This window comes from Ovis canadensis, chromosome X, assembly GCF_042477335.2.
Source record: "Ovis canadensis isolate MfBH-ARS-UI-01 breed Bighorn chromosome X, ARS-UI_OviCan_v2, whole genome shotgun sequence".
NCBI classification, from domain to species: domain Eukaryota; kingdom Metazoa; phylum Chordata; class Mammalia; order Artiodactyla; family Bovidae; genus Ovis; species Ovis canadensis.
The window spans coordinates 85,824,188-85,849,646 of NC_091727.1; the positions used below are offsets into that span (position 1 = coordinate 85,824,188).

The 25,459-nt window shown below is 41.2% G+C and overlaps 1 long non-coding RNA gene across 1 annotated transcript; it reads right to left on the reverse strand.

The window, feature by feature from the left end:
• Positions 1–21,381: 21,381 nt before the first annotated feature.
• On the reverse strand, positions 21,382–24,812 carry LOC138930398 (uncharacterized). The gene is made up of 2 exons (XR_011446178.1): positions 24,713–24,812; positions 21,382–23,238 (listed from the first exon to the last, which is right to left on the reverse strand). It is a non-coding gene; the product is annotated as an uncharacterized lncRNA (long non-coding RNA).
• Between the last annotated feature and the right edge of the window lie 647 nt (positions 24,813–25,459).

The window sequence follows — 25,459 nt, forward strand, 5'->3', positions numbered from 1 at the left end:
GTGAAACTGGAGAGATCCTGAGTTCTCATAGAGGAGCAGATACATGAGCAAAGTCTCACAATGCGACAATGGTATGGCAGAGTCTAGAAACCAGGCCCTTGATTCACACCCCAGTTCACTTTTCATTACACCACAACTGCTTTGTGTTTTTCTGAAAATAAGGAAGGATGATGAGAGTCAGAGGAGACTGAAGCAGTTAGAGTTAGCTAGGACAGAGCACCAAAGAAGAAAAACCTGCATAAAGAGAAAATTTTGGAGATTCGCAGAGGATCCCTCTCACATATTCATACTAATCAGTACATGCATATGAAAAAACTAACCAAGGCCAGAGAAAGAACCTTCCCCCCAATTCAGGGACTCTATGCTTGGAATTCTCGTGGGGCTGGGAATAGAGCCAGTTCCCACCAGCCACACTGGAAACCTCATAATTCACAGAGCATAGTATAGAGGATTCAGAAGAGTCTTGCTTCCATGGTAGGAAATAACTAACTATAGAACAAATCCTGCTGTTTCCTCCTAGTTTTAAAGAAAACCACAAAAGATAAAAACTATTCCAAGCAACCTAACTGCATACTGGAAAAAAAGCTAAAGGAAAATGTAAAAATATCCAGCATAAGCAATAAAATACAGGCAAACTGCATCCAGCAACATAGACATATATAATGATCAAGTGGGATTTATCCCAGGAATACTTAGTTGGCTCAACATCTGAAAATCAATGAATGCAATATGTCATATCAATAAAATAAAAAACTAAAATCACATGATAATCTCTATAGATGTAGAAAACCATTTGACAAAATCTAACACACTTTCACGATTAAAAGAAAAAAAAAAAAACTCAAGAAACCAGGAATAGAAAGGAACTTCTTCAACCTAATAAAGGGCATCTACAAAAAAACCATAGCTGACAAGCCAAACCACAGACTGGAAGGAAAATCTTTGCAAAGGACATATCTGGTAAAGAACTACTAGCCAAAATGTATCCAAAACTCTTAAAACTCAGTAATAAGAAAACAAACAACCAGTTGAATTAATGGGCCAAGGACCTTAACAGACACCCTCACCAAAGATGTACAGATGGCAGATAAGCATATGAAAAGATGCTCCACTTCATATGTGGTTCAGTTCAGTTCAGTTCAGTTTAGTTGCTCAGTCCCATCCGACTCTTTGCGACCCCATGAATCGCAGCACTCCAGGCCTCCCTGTCCATTACCAACTCCCGGAGTTCACTCAGACTCACGTCCATCGTATGTCGTTAGGGAATTACAAATTAAAACAACAAGATACCACTACACACATTTTAGAGTGGCCAAGGTCCAAAACACTGACAACACCAATGCTGGCAAGGGTGTGGAGCAACAGAAATTCTCATTCATTGCTTTTGGGAATGCAAAATGGTACAACCACTTTTGAAGACTGTTTGGCAGTTTTGTACAAAACTCTTACCATACAATCCAGCAATTGCACTCCTTCGTATTTACCTAAAGGAGTTAAAAACTTACATCTACACAAAAATCTGCATATGGATGTTTACAGCAAATTTATGCATAATTGCCAAAACAAGGAAGCAACCCAGGTGCCCTTTTGTTGATGAATGGGTAAACAAAGAGTGGTACTTTCAAAGAATTGTACAATGGAATATTATTCAGTGCTAAAAAGAAATGAGCTATCAAGCTATGAAAAGACATGGAGGAACCTTCAATGTGTTTTGCTAAGTGAAAGGAGCCAATCTAAAAAAATCCCACATATTGGAAAAGGCAAAACAGTGGAGACAGTTAAAGGGTTAGAGGCTGCCAGAGAAGGAAGGAGGGAAGGAAGAGATTAATAGGTGGAGCACAGGGGGATTTTAAGGCAGTGAGACTATTCTGTATGATACTGTCATGGTGAATACAAGTCACCACACATTTGTCAAAACTCATAAAACATACAACATAAGAAATGAGCCCTAATGTAAACTATAGTCTTTAGTTAATAATAATGTCTAAATATTGGCTCATCAATCATAACAGATGTATCATACTAGTGCAAGATGCTAATAATAGGGGAAATTGTATGAGGGGATTAGGGCACAAATTGGAACTCTGTAGCTTGCACTCAGTTTTTCTATTAACCTAAATCTCCAACTAAATCACTGATTCAATGGACATGAATCTGAGCAAACCCCAGGATATAGTGGAGGACAGAGGAGCCTGGTGTGCTGCAGTCCATGAGGTAGCAGTCAGACATGACTTAGCAACTGAACCACAACCACAAGCTCTCTGAAAAATAAAGTCTATTAAGTTAAAAATATAATTTATAGCATCAAAAATAATAAAACTCTTAGCAATAAACCTAGCAAATCATGTGCAACTCCTTTATGGAGAAAACTAGAAAACTTCTTTGAAAATTCTTTTAAAATACATAAATAAATGGAGAAAAGTCTTCTTGGATAGGAAGATATAATATCTTAAAAATCTTAAAATTATCAATTCTCTCCCAAATGGATCTATATATTAATTTCAATACCAATATAATTCCCAAGGTTTATGTGTGTGTGTGTAATTCAAAAAGCTAATTCTAAAATTTATTTTGAAAAACAAAGGCCCAAATGTAAAGTCTAGATATAATTGCACACATAACAGTATCTTAGTTGATGACAGAAAAGGAATTGGAAATCACTGAGGAGCATGGACTATAATACAAATGGTTATGAGAAAACAGTGTAACTACATACAGAAAAAAGAAAGGAAAATAAATTCCAACATTATTCCATATGAAAATCACTTAGAATCCTATTAAAGACTTATATGTAAAATGCAAAACTATAAAATATCCAGAAAATCATATAAGGGTACAATTTTATGATCTTGGATTAGAGAAACAAGCACAAACCAATATGGAAAATGATCAAACTCAGCTACATTAAAATTAAGAACTTCTGTTCATTTTAAAAAACCCTAAAGAAAGTAACAAAGACAACCTACATACTGGAACAACATATTTAAGTATACAAAGCTGATAAAGAATTAATATCTAGGTTATAAAGAACTCCTAAAAACCAATAAGAAAAGTAAAACCTAATAGAAAAACTGGACAAATGACACGTATTGAAGGAAATGAACTGCATGGGTTCCATAAACATTGTGCTTGAGATCATTTTAATTAAGAAAATGTAAATTAAAACTAAAAATATATTTAATATCTATCAAATTGGCAAAGGTAAAAATGTTAGCATTTGTTGACAAAATGAGGCACAACAGGAACTTGCTTCTACTGCTGGAAGTAATATAACAACTACTTTGGAAAAGCTTGGCATTACCTGCTGAAATTGGCAAGTCCTTACCCTATAACCCAGTAATTACATTCCTTGGTTTGGAGAAGTTCTTTCATATTTGCATTTGGATGTATATAAAAGAATAGTCATTGTAGTATTGTTAGAACTGTGTATAAATCAGAAACAATTACCCTGAGTGTCTACAAATCGTAGAACACATGCTGATTCATTCATACAATGGGACCCTATGTAGCAATAAAAATAAATAAAGTATAGTTACCTGCATCTCACTAAGGTGAAACTTAGGAACACAATGAGGTAAAAGAACAAGTCACAAGAGAGAACATGGAGAAAATACATGATATGGTTCCATTTATAAAGGAACAGGGAACACTAAACAACAGGTACATACATAGTAAAACTAACAAAAAGCAGGTGAATGATTAACCCATTAAAGACAGTGTTTATGGGTTGTCTATGGTTGTTGGGGGCAAGGAATAATGTGATTGGATAGAGGTTTAAAGAAACTTCCAAGGTGCTAGTTAGGTGTTCATTTTATAATGTAAACTCTACGCAAACAACTTATATATTCTTTAGTATGTAAAGTTGATCCTTGAACAACATGGGTTTGAACTGTGTAGGTCCACTTACACTCAGATATTTTTCAACAGTAAATACTCTGGCACTACACGATCTGCAATTGGTTGAATCCGTGGATGTGGAACCATGGATAGAGGAACTGTGGATATGGAAAGAAAGTGAAAGTCATTCAGTCGTGTCTGACTCTTTGCGACTTCGTGGACTGTAGCCCACCAGGCTCCTCTGTCCATGGAATTCTCCAGGCCAGAATACTGGAGTGGGTAGCCATTCCCTTCTCCAGGGGATCTTTCTGACCCAGGAATTGAACCCGGGTCTCCTGTATTGCAGGCGGATCCTTTACCATCTGAGCCACCAGGGAAGCCCATGGATTAGAGAAGAGAAGTGAAGTGAAGTCAGTCAGTTGTGTCCCACTCTTTGCGACCCCATGGATTGCAGCCTACCAGGCTCCTCCATCCATGAGATTTTCCAGGCAAGAGTACTGGAGTGGGTTGCTATTTCCTTTTCCAGGAGATCTTCCTGACCCAGGGATCGAACCCAGGTCTCCTGTATTGTAGGCAGACGCTTTACCGTCTGAGCCACCAGGGAAGTCACCAGGGATATGGAGGGCCAACTATAAACTTAGACTGTGTAGAGGATCAGTGTGCCTAACCTCTGCCTTGTTCAACTGTATTAGGTATCTTACTAAAAATTTGTAATAGTAAAGGATTAAGAATAACAAAAATATTTATTTTTTTTTACTTTTTAAAATATAAATTTATTTATTTTAGTTGGAGGTTAATTACTTTACAATATTGTATTGGTTTTGCCATACATCAACATGAAACCGCCACAGGTATACACGTGTTCCCCATCCTGAATCCCCCTCCCTCCTCCCTCTCCATACCATCCCTCTGGGTTGTCTTAGTGCACCAGCTCCAAGCATCCAGTATCATGCATCGAACCTGGACTGGCGATTCATTTCATATATGATATTATACATGTTTCAATGCCATTCTCCCAAATCATCCCACCCTCTCCCTTCTCCCTCTCCCACAGAGTCCAAAAGACTGTTTGATTCATCTGTGTCTTTGAAGAAGAAAAATGAACTGAGGGAATTCAAGCTGACAGAACGAAATGGAGAAACTGGAAACAGCTCTCCACATATGTGGAAAAAAGTAGGGGAAATGATAGTACATTTACTATATAAGCCTAGGACACCTAGCTATCTTTATATAAAAGATGAAGATTAAAAAACGTATCTTGGGAATTCTCTGGCAGTTCAGTGGTTAAGACTCAGTGTTTTCATGGCTGAGGGCATGGGTTCAATCCCTGGTGGGGGAACCAAGATCCTGCAAGCCATGTAGCATGGCCAAAAAAGTTTTTTTGAAGTATATCTTTACCTAACATTGTACCAAAAATTTGCCAATCTTCAAGCAGCTTAAAGAGCTAAATGTTAAAATAAGATCTCTAAAATTCTTAGAAAAAATTTTAAGATTTTTATATCTTCTGGGCAGTTCAGTTGAGTTCAGTCACTCAGTCATGTCCAACTCTGCGACCCCATGAACTGCAGCACGCCAGGCTTCCCTGACCATCACCAACTCCCAGAGTTCACCCAAACTCATGTCCATCAAGTCAGTGATGCCATCCAACCATCTCATCCTCTGTCGTCCCCTTCTCCTCCTGCCTTCAATCTTTCCCAGCATCAGGGTCTTTTCAAATGAGTCAGCTCTTAGTATCAAGTATTGGAGTTTCAGCTTCAACATCAGTCCTTCCAGTGAACACCCAGGACTGATCTCCTTTAGGATGGACTTGTTGGATCTCCTTGCAGTCCAAGGGACTCTCAACAGTCTTCAACACCACAGTTCAAAAGCATCCATTTTTTGGCACTCAGCTTTCTTTATAGTCCAACTCTCACATCAATACATGACCACTGGAAAAACCATAGCCTTGACTAGACAGACCTTTGCTGGCAAAGTAATGTCTCTGCTTTTCAATATGCTGTCTAGGTTGGTAATAACTTTCCTTCCAAGGAGTAAGCGTCTTTTAATTTCATGGCTGCCATCACCATCTGCAGTGATTTTGGAGCCCAAAAACATAAAGTCAGCCACTGTTTCCACTGTTTCTCCATCTATTTGCCGTGAAGTGATGGGACCAGATGCTATGATCTTCGTTTTCTGAATGTTGAGCTTTAAGCCAACTTTTTCACTCTCCACTTTCACTTTCATTAAGAGGCCCTTTATTTAGTTCTTCTTCACTTTCTGCCATAAGGGTGGTGTCATCTGCATATCTGAGGTTATTGATATTTCTCCCAGCAATCTTGATTCCAGCTTGTGCTTCCTCCAGCCCAGCATCTCTCATCATGTACTCTGAATATAAGTTAAATAAGCAGGGTGACAATATACAGCCTTGATGGACTCCTTTTCCTATTTGGAACCAGTCTGTTGTTTCATGTCTAGTTCTAATTGTTGCTTCCTGATTCACATACAGATTTCTCAAGAGGCAGGTCAGGTGGTCTGCTATTCCCATCTCTTTCAGAATTTTTGTTTTGCTTTTTGAAATTTCTGAGGATGTTCAGCAGCTACAAATATCTAGACTGGACTTCAATCTCATTGTAAACCAATGATTGAGGTCCACAGATTATGTGTCCTGGCGTACCAAGCCAGAGCCTTTACCCACTGGACCAGCTACCCACCTGCCTATATGTCTCCCCACCCACCTGGCCAACCGCTGCCCAGCTTCTCAGGGTCCCTCACACTCCTTCAGTTCCAGTTGGCTTTGGCTGCATAGGCCAGAGGAACATCCATAAAAAGATTCTTCCTGTGGTAATTGTCTTGTAAGTCTCCCAGGGAGAGGAATGAGTCATAGAGCAAAGACAATCTTGTTAACCTGGCCAATTCTGCTCTTTGTAGTCCCGAGGCTTTAGTGAGAACAGATGACATTTTAGGAATCGCCCATCTGCTTAAGTCCGGGACTGACAGCCTATTCCTCTGGGGATTCTGCAAAGACTTCTCTGGGCAAGAAATGAGGAAACCTGGCTCAGAAGAAGGACCAGCCTGGATAATGCCACCCTCCTCTCCGTGGGAGACTGTGTTGTTTTCTACTCACCAAGCACGAATCCATCATTTGCCACTGATCAGTCAACAATGGAAGGACCAACCTTTCCCGGAGCCATCAAGGCTGGCTGGGCTTGTGGGCAGCCTCCTCTGGTTCTGGGCACTCAAGGTAAGTGCATTAATTTTGATTGTGACCAAATTGAATTCTACTCAAATCAACTGTGGGCCTCAATCATTATGTCCTCTCTTTGTATTCTTCTAGTCCATTGTTTGGCTGTTATTAAAGTACTTACAGGAGAAATTTGAAGTGTGACTGATACTTCCCTGTCTAGCTGTTCACACTGAATTTTGACAGTTATTATCTCATTAAGACTGCATAAAAATCCAGTGAAGACCACATAGGGCAGGAATTGTCACTGTTTTCACCCACACTGTAGATGAGGAAGCTGAAACTCAGAGGGGTGAAACAACTGGCCCAAAGTGTAATAGCCCCAAAGTGGCTGGGCTGAGACCAGAACTCAGGTTGTTTACCTCCCAGGCTAATATTTCTTTCATTCCCTTATAATACCAGGGACTTTGCCTGTAAGGGACCATGTGAGGCCAGCTGGCAAATGACCTTCATAAGGGTCATGTTGGAGAAGGGTGGCAGCTGAATTGGCCTTGAGGCTTGGCTTTGCTATGTCACAACTCTGCTGAAGTGATGTGGGATCAGGCTGCTTTGATTTTCAGCTCATCAAGAGCTTATCTTCTGCCAAATATCTTTGCCTGGTACAGATCAGCTAATCCACAAGTATGCTCTCTAGTTTTGGAAATGCAGATCAGAGTACTTTGGTTTTTACTGAGAAGAACTGACTTTTAAAAAAATATTTCGAATCATAAAATCTCAGAGCTGAAAGGTAATTTACAGGATTAATTCAATTTTTCAATCAACAGTCTAGGAGACCAAAGCTCTGAAGGGAATAAGAGACAAGGTCACACAGGTAATGGCAGAAATGATCTTCAGAGGCCATGACCTCTCTTCACGTTTCAAAACGTAGAGACTGTGGATTTTCCCTGAGTCTTCAAAGCTGGGAGGGCGGACCCCACAGCAGATTCTGGTGTGCTCTGAGGAAGCTGCCCACGCAATTTTTTTTATTCTGGGCCTCTTTGAGTTAGGGGAATGCAAGGAAGATGGCTACTGAGAAGTCAAAGAAGGCTATTGGATAGAATGAGGCTGAGCAGGAAACCATAGCCCACCACTTAGGTGCTTTGTAACTTCAAACAAGTGGCTTAGTCAAAGTTTTTGCTTCTGAGCCCTTTTATTTTTACCTATAAGGTGAAAGTAATACCCATTCTTGGAACTGTCCAATGAGGGAACAACATGCATATATGTATGTGTGTTTCACATGTGCTTACACATGTGTTTCATCAAAACATATTTCTAGATCATTAAGTATACATACAGATGATGGATAGAGAGGTAGAGAGATTATGGAAAGATAAGAAACCCATGTAGAGAGAGCCCACAATATCCAGAGATCAGGTCCCTCTTGCCATTGTTTCCATCATCCTCCATTTTTCAAAGGGAACCAGCAACCAAGCAGCTTGAGCACTGAGGTCCATCTATGTGCTTGGTCTTATAAAGATGACGTTGTTAACTGTTAGAGCTATTACAAGGATTAGGTGAAGAAAATAGCACTGAAGTATTTGCACATGTTTGGGTAGACTACAGCTCCTGGTATCTGGCACACAGGAGACCTGCAGAAAAGTGTGGTGAACCAAACATGTGTGAAATGAATTTTTAAAAAGCCATAAATACCCCAGGCAGTCCTCTCAGTGGCCGGTTATGCCCATGTGCTCAGATGAGTTAAATAGTGGTATTATAGTGGGGTTTGTGAAAAAGTCCCATAGTCTTAATAACCACAGCTCTCTAGGGGCATATTTAAGTCCCCAAATAAGTTGGGAATATGGCTAAGAGTAAACAGCATTCAAATCAAAGGTTCTACAGTGGGGACTAGTTGAACTTGGCTGGAAATTAAATATGGCCACAGATGTGGTCTGTTTCCATTTTTCTCCTATTCCTTGGCAACTTATTCGATGGAAGCTAGGCTCACAGATGCCACTGGAACTAATTGGAGTCTTCCCAGGCTCTGTGCTCTGAGGTTGATAGATGACCACAGTGGTAACATGATGGTGGAACAACTAGGGAATTCCACCTTCTCAGGGTTGGGAGGGGGGAAAGTAGCCAAGGATTTCACTGCTATAAACAAAATAGCCTGAGTCTTCTGTGGAGTCACCTGCATTTGGAGGAATCAACCAAGTCCAGTGTGTCAGGGCAGAGGAGCTGGGGTGTGGTGTGTCACCTATGGAGTGCCCCTTGTGCCATTAAGAACCCAACCCAAGCCTGGCACTGAGAAAGTGTTTAGCAAACACTTGGTGAACAAGTTCAATTGGAGACTCATGGATAAGTGTGAACCTCGAAGTTTTATTTACATGGGTTATATCTACTGCTATTTAACATAATAGAAATTAAACGTGAAAGAATGTAAATATTTTCTTTGTTCATTTAGACATAACATTTTAGTGGGAAAAAACTCTGTTTTACAAAGCAAAAAAAAATTAGAAGAGTGGCATTGTTTGTTGTTTGCTAATCTTTCTAACATCTGGTTTTAGTAGATGACAACAGGATTTTCCTCCTTGTTTCTCCAATATATTGTGATACTATATGTCTGTAGTCTCATGAAACTCCCCTGTACACTCATGAGAAAATAAATAATGTCTCAGTATTCTTATAAAAATATTCTTGATCTACTAGATCCCCTGAAAGGCTCTTAGGAACCCCCTACAGTCTGGGAAACTGCTGTTCTATGGCATATACCTACCATGGTAATTTCTGCATTATAGGTCACAAACATTTTTTATTCATATTTTGCCATCACTTTATTTTTAATTCATTTTTAATGGAGTATAGTTGCTTTACAATGTTGTGTTAGTTTCTGCTGTACAGCAAAGTGAATCATCTATACCTATACATAGATCCCCTCTTTTTTTTTTTTTTTTAATTTTCTTCCCATTTAGGTCACCACAGAGCACGGAGTAGAGTTTCCTATGTCATACAATCTGTTCTTGTTAGTTATCTATTTTATACATAGTATTTTAACCTTGGAAATAACCTTGGAAACAACTAAATATTTCCAAATTCCTCTCCAAAGTGTTTATGACAATTTATACCATCAGAAGCAGTGTTTGAGAATTCAAGTTTCTCACATCTGAGTCAAAATTTGGTATTATCAGACTTTAAAAATTTTGCCAATCATGAGGGATATGTTTTAAATTTGCATTTCCCTGATTACTAGTGATGTTGAACATATTCTCATGATCCTATTCAGGTGCTCTTTTCTGTGAATTCCCTGATTCTGTTTGTTTTTGTTTTGGTCAATTTTTAACATATTTGTTTTTCAGCTTTGACTGATAAGAATTTTTAATATATTCTTTACATACTCTACCCCCTTGTCAGGAATTAGTGGTCTAAATACTTCCATATATTGCTTGACATTTTTCCACTAAGATGACAATTGATGCACAGAATTTTTTTATTTGAATGTAATCAAAATCACAGGTTATACTGTTTTTCATACACTATACTTTTGGAGACTTATTTAATTCATCCTTACCCAGAAGCAGAAGATATTAAAAAGAAGTGGCAAGAATACACAGAAAAACTGTACAAAAAGGATCTTCATGACCCAGATAATCACGATGGCATGATCACTCACCTAGAGCCAGACGTCCTGGAATGTGAAGTCAAGTGGGCCTTAGGAAGCATCACTACAAACAAAGCTAGTGGAGGTGATGGAATTCCAGTTGAGCTATTTCAAATCCTGAAACATGATGCTATGAAAGTGCTGCACTCAATATGTCAGCAAATTTGGAAAACTCAGCAGTGGCCACAGGACTGGAAAAGGTCAGTTTTCATTCCAATCCCAAAGAAAGGCAATGCCAAAGAATGCTCAAACTACCACACAATTGCACTCATCTCACACACTAGTAAAGTAATGTTCAAAATTCTCCAAGCCAGGCTTCAGCAATATGTAAACTGTGAACTTCCTGATGTTCAAGCTGGTTTTAGAAAAGGCAGAGGAACCAGAGATCAAACTGCCAACATCCACTGGATCATTGAAAAAACAAGAGTTCTAGAAAAAAACATCTATTTCTGCTTTATTGACTATGCCAAAGCCTTTGACTGTGTGGATCACAATAAACTGTGGAAACTTCTGAGAGTGATGGGAATACCAGACCACCTGACCTGCCTCTTGAGAAAACTGTATGCAGGTCAGGAAGTAACAGTTAGAACTGGACATGGAACAACAGACTGGTTCCAAATAGGGAAAGGAGTACATCAAGGCTGAATACTGTCACCCTGCTTATTTAACATATATGCAGAGTACATCATGAGAAACTCTGGGCTGGAGGAAGCACAAGCTGGAATCAAAATTGCTGGGAGAAATATCAATAACCTCAGATATGCAGATGACACCACCCTTATGGCAGAAAGTGAAGAGGAACTAAAGGGCCTCTTGATGAAAGTGAAAGTGGAGAGTGAAAAAGTCGGCTTAAAGCTCAACATTCAGAAAACGAAGATCATGGCATCTGGTCCCATCACTTCATGGGAAATAGATGGGGAAACAGTGGAAACAGTGGCTGTGTCAGACTATTTTTTTGGGCTCCAAAATCACTGCAGATGGTGATGGCAGCCATGAAATTAAAAGACGCTTACTCCTTGGAAGGAAAGTTATGACCAAACTAGACAGCACATTAAAAAGCAGAGACATTACTTTGCCAACAATGGTCCGTCTAGTCAAGGCTATGGTTTTTCCAGTGGTCATGTATGGATGTGAGAATTGGACTATAAAGAAAGCTGAGCACCAAAAAATGGATGTTTTTGAACTGTGGTGTTGGAGAAGCCTCTTGAGAGTCCCTTGGACTGCAAGGAGATCCAGCCAGTCCATCCTAAAGGAGATCAGTCCTGGGTGTTCATTGGAAGGACTGATGTTGAAGCTGAAACTCCAATACTTTGGCCACGTGATGCTAAGAGCTGACTCATTTGAAAAGACCCTGATGCTGGGAGGGATTGGGGGCAGGAGGAGAAGGGCATGACAGAGGAATAGATGGTTGGATGGCATCACCGACTCGATGGACATGAGTTTAAGTAAACTCCAGGTATTGGTGATGGACAGGGAGGCCTGGCGTGCTGCAGTTCATGGGGTCGCAAAGAGTCGGAAACTACCGAGTGACTGAACTGAACTGAACTGAAAAGGAGTACTAGATGTCACGCTTCTCTTCCTTCCAATGTCCTAAGAATGAGAGGTAATGCTAGTGTCCCTAATAGCTCAGTCTCATGTCCCTGATAGCTCAGTTGGTAAAGAATCCGCCTGCAATGCAGAAGACCCCAGTTCGATTCCTGAGTTGGGAAGGGCCCCTGGAGAAGGGATAGGCTACCCACTCCAGTATTCTTGGGCTTCCCTTGTGTCTCAGCTGGTAAAGAATCCGCCTGCAATGCGGGAGACCTGTCTTCAGCCCCTGGGTTAGGAAGGTCCCCTGGAGAAAGGAAGGCTGCCTATTCCAGTATTCTGGCCTGGAGAATTCCATGGACTATATAGTGCATGGGGTCGCAAATTGTCAGACATGACTGAGCAACTTTCACTTCACTTCAAGGGCTAAAGGAGGCAGAACATTAGTCTGCTGAGCCTGGACCATGGGTAAGCCTACTCAATAGACTACCTCCCAATGATACTGAGCAGTCAGACCCCACATTATTCCGTTTTCCAAGCTCTAGTCAAAAAACATCTCAAGCTCTTCAAAATATCAGCCTCTCCTGATCATAAACTCCTCAGAGGCACAAGGCCCCATGCCCAAATCAGATACAAGCCTTCAGGATGATAGTGGCTTTTACATTTTTTCTGTTGTTTTTGCCTTGGTTGCCTCATGTAAGTGAGGAAGCTATGTTAGTGGCTCATTCATGTCTGACTCCTTGACCCTAAACCCACCATGCTCCTCATGTCCTCTTCCCTTCTGCAGGGGGATCTTCCCGACCCAGGGATCAAACCTATGTCTCCTGCATTGCAGGCGGATTCTTTACTGTCTGAGCCACCAGGGAAGGCCTCATGTAAAGCGCTGCTAATAATAGTACAGAGTACTTAATGTGTCCAGTGCCTCCTGGATCATGATTGCCAATAATCTCATGACAGTCCCTCAAAATTCAACGTCTGTAGCTAAGTGGATTAGAGACAGAGCTGGTACCTGATGCCTGACCTACTGCCTTCCAATCTAGAGAGCACTCTTTCTAGTACATTACACTGTGGAGGTGACATGCACACAAATTTCTAAGAACACAACTACTATGTAGGATAACATAACTATATATAAGTGAAGGCACACCTAGTAGAATAAAAAGAGACATTTAGTTTCATTAGCTGGCAGAATCTCATAGCTGAGACACTCCTATCTGCTGCTTTCTCTTCTAACATTTCTATGATCTGATAGCTTTGAAGTTTCCCCTCTTAGTCTTCTAAAGTAAAAAAAAAAAAAAAAAAAAAAAGTTGTATTTTTATACATTTAAGTTCTGATTGAGTTAGAAAGGTCTGTGGTCCTAGTGTGATTAGACTGACTAGTTTTCTGTGATTATGGTTTCAGTGTGTCTGCCCTCTGATGCCCTCTTGCAATACCTACCATCTTACTTGGGTTTCTCTTACCTTGGACATGGGTATCTCTTCACGGCTGCTCCAGCAAAGCGCAGCTGCTGCTCCTTACCTTGGATGAGGAGTATCTCCTCGAAGAATTGATACTTTTGAACTGTGGTGTTGGAGAAGACTCTTGAGAGTCTCTTGGACTGCAAGGAGATCCAACCAGTCCATTCTAAAGGAGATCAGCCCTGGGATTTCTTGGGAAGGAATGATGCTAAAGCTGAAACTCCAGTACTTTGGCCACCTCATCCGAAGAGTGGACTCATTGGAAAAGACTCTGATGCTGGGAGGGATTGGGGACAGGAGGAGAAGGGGACGACAGAGGATGAGCTGGCTGGATGGCATCACTGACTCGATGCAAGTGAGTCTGAGTGAACTCCGGGAGATAGTGATGGACAGGGAGGCCTGGCGTGCTGCAGTTCATGGGGTCACAAAGAGTCAGACATTACTGAGCGACTGAACTGAACTGAACTGAAGTTCTGATTCACCTCATGATTCTCTATGGCTTCAGGCTAATTTAATTGTTAGAATTAGTCCCTTAATCAAGTTAAATTCCTACTACATGATCAGTGTTTATTAGATATTGATGTAAAATCCTTGTTAATTACAATATGGCTATCATTACAAAATGATGACTCACTTTTTACATATCTCAGAGGAAATTAAGGCAAAGTATAATGGGACTCAGAGCCCGTCAAAGTCCTGAAAAGGTTAAAAAATCAAGGAGGTGCACACAAAAAAAGATCATTGACTTTTTTGCAAATCTGCCAAATAGATCCAATAGAGGAAAGACAACCTTTTGAGCAAATGGTGGAAACTTGGAGCAATCAGCAAAAAATTTATAGGCAAAAAATGAAGAGAGACCAAAACTTCATACTTTACACAAAAATTAAATCAAAATGGATCATAATATAAAATATAAAACAATAAAACTTTTTAAAAATAGGACAAAATCTTTACAATTTAAGATTAGGCAAAGTGTTTTTAGACTTGACACCAGAAAGACGATCTGTAAAATGAAAAATCAACTAATTGGACCTGATCAAAATGTAAAACTTCTGCTCTGCAAAAACCCATGTGAAGAGGATTAAAAGACTGCAGACTGGAAGAAAATATTTTCAAAGTACGTATCCAACAATGGACTTACGTCTAGCATATATGAACAGCTCTCAAATTCAATAATAAAAAATAATAAGCCAATTAGAAAATGGGCAAGCGACATGAAGATATTTTCACCAAAGCGAGTATACAGATTACAAAAACCACATGAAAAGAGGCTTACCATCATTAGCCATCAAGGAATGCAAATTATAACCACAGTGAGATACCGCCACACCCCTATCAGAATTGTTAGAATGAAAATAGCAGCACCATCAAACACTGGGAAGGATGTAGAGGAACTGGATGACTCAGAAATTTCTGGTAGGAATATAAAATGGTACACAACTATTTAGCCATTTCTTATAAAACTAAATATGCAAGAAAAACACTTAAATATGTAATTTCTGTACAACCCAGCAACTGCACTCTTGGACTGTTATTCCAAAGACATTAAAGTTTATATTCATACAAAACCCCATACATGAATGTTGATAAAACTTTATTTGTATCAGTTCCAAACTGGAAACAACCCAGATGTCCTTCAGCAGGTGAATGGATAAACAGAGGTAGCAACCACAACATGGAATTCTACTCATGAAAAACAAGGAGTGAACTATGATACATGCAACGAACTAGATGAATCTCCAGAGAATTATCCCAAGTGAAAAGTCAATCCTGAGAAGATTCATACTGTATGGACCCATTTATATAACATATTTTTTATTATTTATTTTTATTATTTATTTATTTATTTGGCTGTGCCAGGTCTTAGTCGTGGCTTGTGGGATCTAGTTCCCTGAACAGGGATCAAACCCAGGCCCCCTGCATTGGAGCTCGGAGTCTTAGCTGCTGGACCACCCAGGAAGTCCCTGTATAACATTCTTAAAATGACAACATTACAACAATGAAGAGCAGACTAGTGGTTGCCAGGTGTTCAGGGATGAGATGGTTGGATGGCATCACTGACTCAATGGACATGAGTTTGAGCAAACTCCAGGAGATGGTGAAGGACAGGGAAGCCTGGCATGCTGCAGTCCATAAAGTCACAAAGAGTTGGACACGACTCAGTAACTGAACAACGAGTTAGGGATGGGACTGTAGTGTAGTCACTAGAGGGAAATAGGTGTGATTATAAAGGGCAATTTGAAGGATCCTTGCAATGATGGAAGAACTATTTAATACCTTGATGGTGATGGTGGATACATAAACCTGCCCAGGGGATAAAACTGTATGGAATTCAACAGAAGCACCCATACACACAAGTACATACACGAGCCCAAGTATAAGTGGAAAAATCTCAATAAGATCAGTGGATTGTATCCATGTCAATATCCTGGTTGTAAAAACTATTATAATTTTGCAAAGTGTTATTATTGGGGAAACTGGACAGAGTTTCTGGACAGTTCCCCAATACAAAGTCTCCAAATTATTTCTCAAAATTGCATTGGAATCTACAAAGATTTCATTAAAAAACAAACTCCAAAGAGGCATTAAAGGTCTATGTGTAAGAAACAACTTTAAAGCTGTTAGAAGAAAACAAAGGAGAATATCTTTATGACTCCCTAGTAAGAAAAGATTTATTTTAAAAAGACAGGAGCATAAAGTTAAAGATTGATACATTTAAATAAAAATTCTGTGCATCAAATACCATTTTAAAAGACAAGCTACAGAGTGCCAGGAAATACATGCAGTGCAGGCATCTGACAAAGGATTGATATCCAGAATACATAACAAATATGTCAATAAACTAAAAATAAAATTAATGGGCAAAAGACATGTACAGACAGTTCCCAAAGAGGAAAGCTGATTAATGTACATGTTAAAAGGTACTCAACCATCCAAGTCATCTGTGAGATGCCTAAATACCACAAGAAACAATTTCACACCCATCACATTGGCAAAAAATTTAAAAGGTCTGACAATATCAGGTGTTGGCAAGGAATTGGGACAACGGGGCCCTCATACACTACTGGTAGTGTGTAATTTTATGTAAGCGCTTTAGGAAGCAATTTGGCAATAGCCAGTAAAGTTAAAGATGCATCTATTTTGTGACCCAACAATTTCACTCACAGATCTATAACCTAAATAGTGCTCTGAAATCATTTTTTGGTCATAAGTCACAGTATGCATTAATTTTAAGTTGTAACCCAATGTATATTTATAATGGAAGCAAAAGTTTTCTTGAGGATTTTTATCCAGCATGCAAAGTCCTCTCATACTTTTATTTTATTCTATTTAATTTTTTAATGTTCAGCACAATTAATAGAATTGATTTCAAGATCCAGTAAAGCAGTGGTTCTCAGTCTTGTCAATGTTACAGTTATCTTTTTGGCTTTTAAATCTCAATTACCCAGGCCACTACCCAAACAAATTAAATTAGAATATCTGGAAACACTTAAATGGCCATTAGCAGGAAAATGGATAAATGCACTGTGCTGTATTCATACAATGGAATAATATGCAGTAGTTAAAATAAATGAACTAAATAAAGTGCATATATCATCATGGATGGGGTCTCAAGAACAGCTAATGAGCCAAGCAAGTTTCAGAAGAGTCATTTACAGCATGATACCATTTTGTGAGGCTGAAAACCATGTGTGGTGTGTTAAGATGTGTGTTAGTGGCTCAGTCATGTCCGACTCTGTAACCCCATGGACTGTAGCCACAACTGTAGGTGGGGCAAGGGGCAGGGAGAAGCATCACATGAATTCTGAGCCCTTGGCGCTGGCATTTCATTAGTGACTCAAAGAGGAGTAAACTCAGATGACAGCCCAGATCCTTTGACCCCACTTTAGAGCTTGTCTCCTTGTTGGTATTCTCTTGGAGTAGAACTGAGACTAAAACACAGAGCCCTAGGAATAAGGTCAATATATGCAAATGCCATCATCATCAGTCACAAACATTTCTCCAGTACAAAGTCTGCGACAGGAGTTAAAAAAAAGAGAAGGGGCATACCTTAGCCTTTGAATAGGAACCAGCGCCTGCTTGACTGTGAGTCATCAGGCATTTGCCATGATCACTCTTGGGTGTAATCACCCTGCTGACTTCCACTGTCTAGCTGACTCAGCATCCCACTGACAGAATGAATGATGGAGGAGGTGGAGTTGATTTTGGATCCAGGACTACTTTGAGGAGATGGCAGTAGCGAAAGGGTTATGGGCACCTGAGGCCAGTGCAAAGGTATTGAATACTCAGGGTTCTCAAGAAGAGAATAAAGAAAGGTTGTTTTTGTTCAGCTGCCAAGTCATGTCTGACTCTTTTGTGGCCCCATGGACTGTAGCCCGCCAGGCTCCTCTGTCCATGGAATTCTCCAGGCAGGAATATTGGAGTGGGTAGCCATTCCCTTCTCCAGGGGATCTTCCTGACCCAGGGATCGAACCCGTGTCTTTTGCATTGGCAGGCAGTTTCTTTACCACTGAACCACCTGGGAAGCTCATAAAGAAAGGTGAGAGTCACTGAAGATAAACCCTATCTACTTCCTAATTTCGGCTCAGTCCTGGCTCCCACACTTTACCCCAGAGAACAGTGGGAAATGCCTTCCAAGGATAAAGGTGTATTTTGGCTCATTCTCTACCTTCCCCTGGTGAAGTTCCAGGGTCTGAGGGGTGAAGAGGCACAGTGTGCCAACATCATCCTTTCTGCTTCCATGACATAAAGCAGAGCTTCTCCCCGCCCATTGGCCCAGACCTCCCATCGAGAAAGGGAAAGCGATTCCTGACATCTGTTGCCAAGATACAGAAGCTTGAGGTGACCCACTCATGAATGGGGTCATCACGGGGATCCTCCACAGCAAACTCGAACCCCAGATGGGTATCTCCTTGTCCACTCAACAACACTCAATTACTGGAGAGACAGTGAGGGGAGGGAGGGTAGAGACTCAGAAGATTGTGTTTACAAGCTTTGGCCTCTGATATGCGGATGCAAAGGGAGAGTTAGTGAGGATGGGATTTGAAGGAGTTGTAGAGCTTGGCCAGTCAGTGGGTCCTCCTCCCTGAGATGCTGGGGAGAGGCAGGGAAGCTAATCTGGGTGAGATGAGATGATGGTGATTTTCCTTGTTCACTTGCTCTACAGGATGAATTTCAGGATTTCAGGGTGTAACTGAGTGGAGGCATCCAAGGTGCATGTGGCTCACCAGGTTTGGAATTCAGAGGAGGGTCTAGGCTAGAGAAATATGTTGCTTCCCTGACAGTTCCTTGAGGGGGGGAAAAAAAGCAAAAACCTTTGCAGAAAGGTGCCAGAACTCCAGTAGGAAATCAATGCATTTGATTTAATTTCCAATAGGACATCATTGCCACCCCAACTGCTACACGATTTGCACAAATTCAGGCAGTGGGGTTAAACTGGGAAGGATTTTCAAGGAAGACACTGTACGTTGATGAAATAAATTGTGTTCCCTAAACCACCCTGAACGGCTCTTTATCTCATTTTTCAAGACCAATCTTTTTAGACAAAAACTTACTTTGGCCAAGTCTTTAGACACTGGATTGGAAAAGGCCCCTTAACTGATGGAGCTGGAGAGCATAATCAGACAGCAATTTGCTCCATACTAGTTGAAAAATCATGATGAGCTGAGTAGAGGTGCTTTGACCAACTATGTACAGAGCATAATTTTATGTCTAGCTGCCAACGACAGTACATATTTCCCATAATAGGCACTCTAACTGCACAAAATTATGAACTGAGAGGAGGTGAGAGGCTGATAATGGGCTTAGTAAAACCTTAGCAATAGCCAAGTGACATTGATTAGGGAACATTGAGAATCCATGTGACTAACTCTTTAGCATACTAAATTCCTTCAACTAGCCCCTCCATCTCAGTACAGAATTTTACTTCTCTTTGTCAGTGACAAGACTATATGAAGAGGGGGGTTGTGTGAATCAGACAAGTGACCCCCTCCCGGTGACTAGTCCCTGAGCTGAGAACACTTGATGCACTCCCTGTTCCAAAAAGGTGCTTTGAGCCCGTTGATGAAGAAGCCCTTCGACACCAGCCTTCTCTGTCTCCTTCCACTTCTAGAACCTGCCCATTAGGAAGAGACAGGCATGATCAAGGGGATGAAGCCCTCTTGTGCAGTGTGACACTCTCCCTGGAGCCCAATAACACAAACTGCTTGTGGGGGGACCCTGAGAGATGAGGTGAAAGGAATTCTCAGGGGGACTTCAGTAACTCGGAACAGCCGTATATCACATTGACAGCATCCAGGGAAGGGAATTGGGGGAAAATATGCTTTACCTGCTTGCTGTATTAGTTTTCTAGGGGTATTGTTAATACACACACACACACACACACACACACACATCTCACAAACTAGAAGGCTTAAAATAAAAGTCGCTCAGCTGTGTCCAACTCTTTGTGACCTAGAATTCTCTAGGCCAGAATATTGGATTGGGTAGCCCGTTCTCATCTCCAGGGGATCTTCCCAACCCAGGAATCAAATCCAGGTCTCCCACATTGCAGGTGGATTCTTTACCAGCTGAGCCACCAGGAAAGCCCAAGAATACTGGAGTGGGTAGCCTATCCCTTCTCCAGGGGATCTTCCCAACCCAAGAATCAAACCGGGGTCTTCTGCATTGCAGGCAGGTTCTTTACCAGCTGAGCTACCAGGGAAGCCCTTGAAAAAATTTTTGTCTCGGTTCTGGAGGCTTGAAGTCTGAGATCAAAGTGTGGGCAGGCTTGGTTCTTTCTGAGGCTGTGAGGGTACACTCTGTTCCAGGCCTGTATCCTAGGCTTGCCGATGGCTGTCTGCTCCAAGTGTCTCCTTGTGTGCTTGTCTGTGTCTGTGTCCAATTTTCCCCCTTTATTAGATTAGGGCCCACACTAATGAATTCATTTTAACTTCATTATGTCTATAAAAACATTACCTCCTTATAAGGTCACATTCTGCTGTACTAGGGGTTTGGATTTCAACATATCATATTTGAAGTGAAAAGTGAAAGTGTTAGTCGCTCAGTCGTGTCTGACTCTTGGCGACCCCACGGACTGCAGCCCACCAGGCTCCTCTGTCCATGGAATTTTCCAGGCAAGAATACTGGAGTGGGTTGCCATGCCCTCCTCCAGGGGAGCTTCCTAACCCAGGGATTGAACCTGGGTCTTCTGCATTACAGGCAGATTCTTTACCATCTGAGCCATGACAATTCAACCTATGACACTTGTCAAGCCTATCATGTGGTCCCTGGGGAAAAGGGCTGTTCCCATGCTGTGGAGTTTATTGCTGGTAAGAGATTTTGAGACTTGGACCCACGGACAAAGCTACAGCGTACCCCTAGACACCATACTAAATTCATAAGTTAGTGGCTCAGTTGAGACTACAGCTCAGTTTTTAGAAAGTGCAAGAAGCCTTGGGCAGAGGCCCTAGGGAAGAGAGCAAGAGGAGTACCATTCCTCTAGGACTCACCCACAGAGCTTATTGTGATGGCAACTAGTGACTCACAGCCACTATCTCAGTGGTTTTCTGTCCTCCCCCATGGCCTCTCCCCTGCCCTCATCCCTTCCAGGTGTCCATGAGGCCTGACAGTGAATTCAACTGAAATGGGTTCTTTCACTGCTCCAAGAACAGTTTAATTCATTTCCAAAGTGAAAGAGCAAAGACAGAAGGAGGAAATAAAGAAAGGTGACTCAGCTGGTTATAAAATGAGATTGAAAATCACGGTAACTTGGACATATGCTAAGTTTTCTCTTTTAATAAAAAGATGAAAGATCAAATTTATTGCTCAGTCTTCATGCAGTCTCTCTTTCTGAGGTCTACAGACCATATGTTACCCCTTTTCTTTTTTTTTTTTCCAAAAAATTGTGGTAAAACATCTATAACATTAAAATTTACCACATTTCAGTGTGAAGCTCACTGACATTAAGTATATTCATATTGTTGGGCAGCCATTAGCACCATCCATCTCCATAACTTTTTTCATCTTCCCCAACTGAAAATCGATATCAATTGAATAACTCCCATTCCCCTCCCCATATCCCGTGGCAGCCACCATCCTGCTTCCTGTATCTGTGAATTTACTACTCCAGGTCCCTCATATAAGAGGAATTATATAATATTTGTCCTTTTGTGACTGGCTGATTTCACTGAGCATAGCGTCATCAATGGTCATGTATGTTTTAGCAGGTGTCAGCATGTCCTTCATTTCACTTCTTTTAGGAGAGGTCTACCTTCGGAAACTTAGCCAATGGATCATTTTCAACTGAGAGAGGCCACTAGGAAGTGATTATGGATGGATAAACAAGGTCCCACTGCATAGCACAGGGAACTATATTCAATATCCTGTGGTAAACCATAATGGAAAAGAATGCGAAAAAGACTGTATATGTGTATCACTGAATCACTTTGCTGTGCAGTGGAAAGCAACACAACACTATAAATCAGCTATCAGTTCAGTTCAGTTCAGTTCAGTCACTCAGTCGTGTCTGACTCTTTGCGACCCCATGAATTGCAACACACCAGGCTTCCCTGTCCATCACCAACTCCCGGAGTTCACTCAGACTCATGTCCATTGAGTCAGTGATGCTGTCCAGCCAGCTCATCCTCTGTTGTCCCCTTCTCCTCCTGCCCCCAATCCCTCCTAGCATCAGTCTTTTCCAATGAGTCAACTCTTCACATGAGGTGGCCAAAGTACTGGAGCTTCAGCTTTAGCATCATCCCCTCCAAAGAAATCCCAGGGCTGATCTCCTTCAGAATGGACTGGTTGGATCTCCTTGCAGTCCAAAGGACTCTCAAGAAGTCTTCTCCAACACCACAGCTCAAAAGCATCAATTCTTCGGTGCTCAGCCTTCTTCACAGTCCAACTCTCACATCCATACATGACCACTGGAAAAATCATAGTCTTGACTAGATGGACCTTTGTTGGCAAAGTAATGTCTCTGCTTTTCAATATGCTATCTAGGTTGGTCATAATTTTTCTTCCAAGGAGTAAGCGTCTTTTAATTTCATGGCTGCAGTCACCATCTGCAGTGATTTTGGAGCCCCCAAAAATAAAGTCTGACACTGTTTCCACTGTTTCCCCATCTATTTCCCATGAAGTGATGGGACTGGATGCCATGATCTTCATTTTCTGAATGTTGAGCTTTAAGCCAACTTTTTCACTCTCCACTTTCACTTTCATCAAGAGGCTTTTTAGCTCCTCTTCACTTTCTGCAATAAGAGTGGTGTCATCTGCATATCTGAGGTTTTGATATTTCTCCCAGCAATCTTGATTCCAGCTTGTGCTTCTTCCAGCCCAGCGTTTCTCATGATGTACTCTGCATATATGTTAAATAAGCAGGGTGACAATATATAGCCTTGACGTACTCCTTTTCCTATTTGGAACCAGTCTGTTTTTCCATATCCAGTTCTAACTATTGCTTCCTGACCTGCATATAGGTTCCTCAAGAGGCAGGTCAGGTGGTCTGGTATTCCCATCTCTTTCAGAATTTTTCACAGTTTATTGTGATCCACACAGTCAAAGGCTTTGGCATAGTCAATAAAGCAGAAATAGGTGTTTATCTGGAACTCTCTTGCTTTTTCGATGATCCAGCTATACTTTGCTATAAATTAAAAAAAAAAAAAAGAAAGTGGTTATATTTTGAGATGAATCTTGAGCTCAGTTAGCAAGATTTGGAGAAACAGATAAAGAAGAACAGAAAAATAACTGAGCTCAGAGCATAAGCTCAAACCTGAAGGCTAGGGCCTTTCCCAGCAGCTTTATCTATTCAATCCAACTTGTGAAAGTGAAAGTGAAAGTGTACTCAGTCCTGTCCGACTCTTTGCAACCCCATGGACTGTAGCCTACCAGGCTCCTCTGTCCATGGGATTTTCCAGGCAATAGTACTGGAGTGGTTTGTCATCCAACTTACCACATGGTTATTGAGTACTGACACACAAAGCATTATGGGCAATGCAAAGAGGGCTTAGAGCAGGCCAGTGCAATGAGCTCACCTACGGAAGTTGGGAAAGTGAGAGGAGGGCACTGAAAATATCCACCCACTTGGCTTTTGCTTCCCATGTACACGTAGCTCCCCCTCCCTAGTCTCTGGCACCATAACTAAGGAACCAGTGCCACCAGCCATCTTTGGCCACTGCAAAGCCGAGTTAGAGAACTGACTGCTTGGAGTCTTATTCATTCCCTTCTATCTCATTCTAAAATGGGGGCTAGGGCAGTGAACTGTTAAATTCTCTATACCAGAAGCTCCCAACCAGTGGGCTACAAACTATTCACAGGCTCACATAGTTGATCCCCTCAGTCTTTCCATTGGCTCACAGAGGCCAGGGTAGGGGCTCCACCTGTGGGAAGTACATCTCAAACTGTGAACAGCCTCCTTGGTCTAACTCCAGTGTGCCACTCAACAGAATTTTCTAAGTGGGATTTTATGTGCCAAGTCATTAGGAAGTCGTGGACGATGCATTGTGCTTGCTTTCTCTGACCATGGCAACCTTATCTGTTCCCATCTCCTCTGTGCATTTTTCCTCTGTCATTTCCTGCCCAGCCCTCAGGACACATGGATTTCCCCCTTTTCAGGGTACAGATGAGAAGATACCAGTGAACTGCCTTATTCTGAGCATTGATATTATACCGTGTAGAGAGGTGAACAGGAGAAGGGAAATAACCAGCGCTTACTCAATGCGTGCTCAGTGCAGATACTTTACATAGGGAATCTCACAACGTGCTCAGCACAATGGCCACCATTATTAACCCTAACTGATGGATGAGAAAACCAAGGCTCAGAAAAGTTGGACTAAGTTACCAAGGTTTATGACTATGACATGGTAGCAGAAGGATTTGAACTCAGGGAGCTCTTACTCAAAAGCCCACACTCTCCTCAACTCACACCTGATCGCAGACCTGTTTATGTCTTGTGCTTCCTCTACTCCTGCCAGACTGAGCATCATTTCCACATTGTCTAGTAGCACCAGGGCACATAGTGCTTCTGGACTGAGATTCTTCCTTGGGTCTGAAGGGCGACATATGACTTGCAGCCTGACACCATCAAGATTCAATGGTAGCCCAGGCTTGTCCCTTACCATCAGTGGATTGATGTGTCCTAGGTCAGTCAAGTCTGTACTTTTCTCATTGGCTTTGGTCAAGTCTTCCAAGTGCAAACAACGGGTTTCAAAAATTAACCTATTTGAAAAGTTGAAAGTTAGTACACCATAATTAGGTTTGTACAAGCCCATTTAGTCTTGTGGATCTATAATCACTTTCAAGTTACTCCAACAACTTTATTTTCTGATCCATTTTTGCATACTTTGAAATGGTTTCTACCTTGCTGAAAAATCTTTTAATCCATTAGGAGCTTTTAAAACTTCCCCTGACAGCTCAGCACATGAGTACAGCCCTACGTTCTACCAGCAACAGAAATCATACATTGATTCCAAAATACCACCTTGGCAGAAATCAACTGATAAGCCTTAAATCAAAGCCTTTCAAGAAGCATATTGTAGATGATTGGAGCACTTAGCCTCTAAAATAAATACTTCAACCCCATGTGAAAATTAGAAAACAGTGAACTATTTTGGAGATCATTGATATTTGAAAAATCCTTCAGAGCACTTCAGTAATTTATCCGGAAAAAAAAAAAAACTATCACCAGGAGCCTTCATCATAATAGTCTTATCAACACTGTTTAAGAGGAGGCTTCATGGGGCTTTAGGTAGGACACCCCAGGTAACACAGCATAAGGTTACTGCTCTTAGCCCACCTCCCAATATACAAAATGAAGGAGCAGTGGACAAGTCCAACCCAGATTTTTATTAGAGTCTAAAATGACT